This window comes from Elephantulus edwardii, unplaced genomic scaffold, assembly GCF_000299155.1.
Source record: "Elephantulus edwardii isolate Elephantulus edwardi_28Jun2011 unplaced genomic scaffold, EleEdw1.0 scaffold00405, whole genome shotgun sequence".
In the NCBI taxonomy this organism is placed as follows: Eukaryota; Metazoa; Chordata; class Mammalia; order Macroscelidea; family Macroscelididae; genus Elephantulus; species Elephantulus edwardii.
The window spans coordinates 1280657-1285504 of NW_006400155.1; the positions used below are offsets into that span (position 1 = coordinate 1280657).

At 38.9% G+C, this 4848-nt stretch overlaps 1 pseudogene; it reads right to left on the minus strand.

Moving 5' to 3' along the window:
* Window positions 1–1377: 1377 nt before the first annotated feature.
* On the minus strand, window positions 1378–2005 carry LOC102847995 (annotated as a pseudogene).
* Window positions 2006–4848: the final 2843 nt, after the last annotated feature.

Consider the following 4848-nt stretch of genomic DNA (forward strand, 5'->3'; position numbering starts at 1 on the left):
ATTTCTTTTGATTGTGCAGTGCTTTGATGCATCTAATAACTTCTCTGTATGGGTTTTCCAAATCTCACTTTCTACCTTCACTTGTTTCCTGAGCTCCAATTGTCGATTACCATCGAGTTGAGCACAACTCATAGCGACCCCATGAACAAAAGGCCTGAAGCCCTTGCACAACCATCGCCATTTATCAAAGTTCACGGAGTTTCCAGAGGCATGCTGCTTAGGAAGTGGATACCACTCCTGCTACAGACATCATTATAAAAACTAGAGTTCTTAATCAGTTAATGTGGGGCAGGCATGATGTTTCATACTCTCCTTAGACTCTTTTGTTTCATCCTCATAGAGATCTCATGAGGTGGTGGTGTTAGGTGCTATCAAGTCATGTATGACCCTATGAGCAACAAATCAGAATCCTGACCTATTCTGGGTCTTCCTTACCGTCTCTAATACACTTGAGCTCACTGCTACAGTTCACCATGTCAATCCATCTCATTGAGGTTTTTCCTCTTTTGTTGACCCAAGCAAAATACTTTTCCAAGCATGATATCCCTTTCCAAGGAACAGCCTCTCCTAGTAATATATGCAAAGTATGAGAGATGAAGCTTTGTCATCTATGCCTCCAAGATGCACTCTGGCTATACCTTTTCCAAGACAGACCTGTTCATTCTTTTGGCAATCCATTGGATATTCAGTACTATTCTCCAACACCCAACTCAAAGGAATCAATTCTACTCCTGTAATCTTTATTCATTGTCCAGCTCCCAACAGCAAAGCAAGTGATTAAAAAGACCATGAACTGAATCAGGCACACCTTCGTCTTCAAACTGACAACATTGCTCCTCAAAATTTTGGAGAGGTCCTTGAGAGCAGCCTTGACCAAAACAATGTCTTCCCCATTTTATTGAGGTCTAAGTCATACATAATGATTGAATAGATGAAACCATGGCAGATCCATAGTTCGAGTGCCCACATTCCTAATCTCTACACTATCATCCTGGAAGTTCTTCTACATCACAAACTTATTACATATATAACTGAATCTACATTTTACCCTCCAAATACACCTGAGTTCCTTGAGTGCATCCTATTAACACTTCTATTTATCTTCTTTTCCACAGTCCGTCAGCGGTCAAATGTGCATTTCATCTTTCCTAAACCTGTGCCTTTATTCCAGGAAGACACAGTGTACTCCACATATCCTAACTGATGAGTGTTGGTTGGGACCAGGGCTGGGATTAAGATAAGGCAAATGAAGTATTTGACTCAAGTGCAAAATGTTTAAGAAGGTGCCTCCCAAAACTTCATAATGAAATTTAGTAACTTTTTTTTTTTTTTTTAGAATAAGCACCTTTAATACATGTGCTAAAATGGGAGGGAGATTTATTTGCCTTTCCGTGCCTTGATTTTCCTCAGGTAGAATTCCAGCTCCTTGTCCTCTAGCACATAACCATCTGTGCAGCCACACTGGCCTGCCCGGGAAGCAATACATGCAAGAAGCTTGGCCTGTTGGAACTGCTGCTCTAGAAGCCTGCTGACTTTTGCATTCTTTTTCCTTTCATCATATTTTTTCTGAATTTTCTTTGATCCCTTTTTGTTTAAGATCTCTTCCTCCTCAGGAGTCAGCTAAGCCCCCTTCTTACAATCCAGGGGTAGTGCATAGTGGGTCTCGTACCCCGGGTGGTAAGGCCTGCTGTCAAGTGAGCACGGTGCAGTTCTTCACTAGGGTCTTGGTTCAGACCAGTTCATTATTGGAGGCGTTGTAGACAGCATCAATTATCCTTGTTTTTCGAGTACAACATTCAGAGCCCCAGGAGAAGTTCCCCACATCCAGTCTTAGGGAACGGTACTTCTTCTTGTCTTCTCTCACACGAACTGTGTGTATACGGCGGGGGCCAGTCTTAGTGTTGGCAGCCGAGCGTCCCAGATCATACTTCCACTTCTTGTGGCGGGGCTTTCTCTTGACCCCAGTCTTGGAGCGCTTTTGCCAGTTGTCCCGGGAGATGCCCATCGCACCGTGCTGCCTGGAAAGAGCATTTAGTAACATTTTAATAAAATGTTTATTTAAAAATTTAAATGTAATGCAAAAACATTTATAATGAACAAATTTCCAGATTTTAAATTAAGAAGTGCTTTGTCTTATTAGAGCATAAAGCATCAATTAATAATACTAATCCTTTCTTTGAATTTGCATTCAAATGTAAAAGTTTTACCAAAAACTGTATTTTTACATTTTAAATTTTATTTCAAGTTTATAGTAAAAGACTTTTTCAGCATTCCTTTAAATTTGTCAGCTGAGGCAAATACCTCCCCAGCTTTACTAGGTTTTGATCCTGGCTGGGATACTCCTGGATGATTTAGCACAATTTTTCCAGAATCACTTATATATTTATAAAATGGGGTTTTTTTAATTTATCTAGGATAGAAGTTGTCAGAAAGTAACTTGCTTAAAACAAAACTTTTATTGTGATTTGGATGAAAATTGGAGAGTAAATTGAGTTTCCAATCAAAAATTCATACAGATTTTTTTCACAGTATTTATTGTAATCCCCTCAGCAATCTTCCCACTTCCTACCTGTGTTTATCATCTCCATTCTTCTTTATTCCCTAGCCTTTCCTGCCTTCTGAGTTTTATCTCTGGGCAAATGTCGCTCTTTTCATCTTGTACATTAGCTGTGGTCCATCTCATAGGCCTGTTATTTGGCTGAAAGTCACGCCACTGGGATGAGTTCAGATCCAGGACTGAAGAATATCTAAGAGTCATAATTTCAGGGGTTCTGCCAGTCACGCTCAGACCAAGTGTGTTTGTTGGTTTTTATTTGTCTATGATTTTGAGTTTTGTTCCACGGCGAGCATTTGATCTATTCTGTTATCTTTAGCACTTTTCATTCTTTAAGGTATAACTTTATATATTCTTTCCTGCTGGTTGCATAAGGTCCTTGTATGGACCACTGCTAACCTAAAAGTTGGCAGTTCAAATCCACCCAGCAGTACTGTAGGAAAAAACGAAGAGATGTTGCTTTCATTAAGATTACATCCAGGCTGCTCTGGTGGCTTAATGGTAAGGAGTTGTTCTGCCAACCCAAAGATTACATCCAAAGATTTAATTTTTACATTCATATTCATAGATGCTATAAATATATTTCTATGTTTTCAAGAACCAACAGAGCACAACATTATGTAAACTTTTTAATCATAGCTGAATAGTCTTAGCTGGTGACTTGATGGCACATAACAACAACAACAAACACTCTTTAAGAGAATTAGTTGTCAGTCCCGATAGTATAGTCTTAGGAACATTAAGGTCAATTGGAATATCATGGCCCATAAATATGGTGTTCTACATCCTACTTTGATGATGAGTAGCCACTGGGTTTTAAAAGCTTGCTAACAGACATCTAAGATGTTACTATTGACTTATCTCTGCCCAGAACAAAGAAGAGAGAAGAAAAGAAAAGGTGCACAGAAACAATTATTTCAGTGGACTGCTCAAACCTCAACTTCCACAGCCCTGGGACCAGAAGAACAGACAGGGCCTTGTTACCGCTGTTCACCACACTAACGAGCATCACAGTAGAAGGTCTTGAGGAGAGTCAGGGAAAACGTGGACTAGAACTCAAACGGTAAAAATAACCAGGTTCCTGATCTGGCAGAGATTTCTAAAACTCCCAGAACTTTGGTCACTAATCACCCTTTAAATCTGGAACAAAACTTAGCCCTGTGGCTCAGTTATCAGCTAAACAATATACAGGCCTATAATCTGAGCAGTAACACCAGAGAAGCACACACTCCTTAGAAGGACCAATCATATAATGTCAAAAGGACAACATTTGCCCAAGGATGAGACTCCAAAGACAGGAAAAGATGAGCTAGAAGAATTAATGGAAATGAGAATTACAAGAAGGAAGTGGAAAGCGTGCAGTTTTGTATGAATGATGGAATAGAAACCTCATTTGCTTTGCAAACTTGCACTCAAATAGCAACTGAAAAAAATTACAGCCAAGAAAACCTGATAGAATACAGTTCTTTCCTATAACACATGAGCTGCCGTTAACTAACAAGAAGCTTATGCGTGTACTGAGTTTGTGTCCTTTCCATTTCACCCTCTTGTTAGATTCTTAATCTTTCACTTGACCCAGCTTAACCATTACCTCCTTTTTTGCATCCTCTATTAGAAGTTAGTATTTATTTCTTATGTTTCATTTACATTCTTACATAACATCACCAATCACACTCCATTGTTATGAATTATTTATAAGTGTATTGAGAAGAACAGAATGTTTGTTTTAGATTGGTTCAGAACACCATTAGGAAGAAAACTGTCTTTATGTCTTATATTGTGGGTGCAAGCCACTTTTTTAAATATTAAAAGCAGAGTGATTCCATAAGGTTGAAGGATTTTTCCCCTAATAGACTGTAATTTTTTTTTGAGAGCAAGAACTGTGTGTTCTTTATTCTCACTACCTACTCAATATGAGACAGACTTCAAATAACCTTGGAATACTTCTAATCACAATAGATAGTGATAGACGTAGGTAGAGGTAGATGTCATTCAGCGGGAGGAAGAAAACAAAATAGTACTGTTAAGAACGGTTTGAAAGACAGATTGTCTTATACATACAAACAAAAAACACTTGACAACTGTATGGGAAAATAACTGGGTGTTTATCAGTTATGGCAATACAGTTACTGGTCTGATAGGAGCCTGCATCAGAGAAACAGTCCATGGCTTGGAAATGAAAATAAGAGGAGGCTGGTTAAAGAATGCTTGCCAGTCTGTGATTGCTCATGTGAGGCAGAGGTTGAGTTAATTTGAGGTGAAGGAGCTGATGGAAAAATTATTGTACTGCTTCT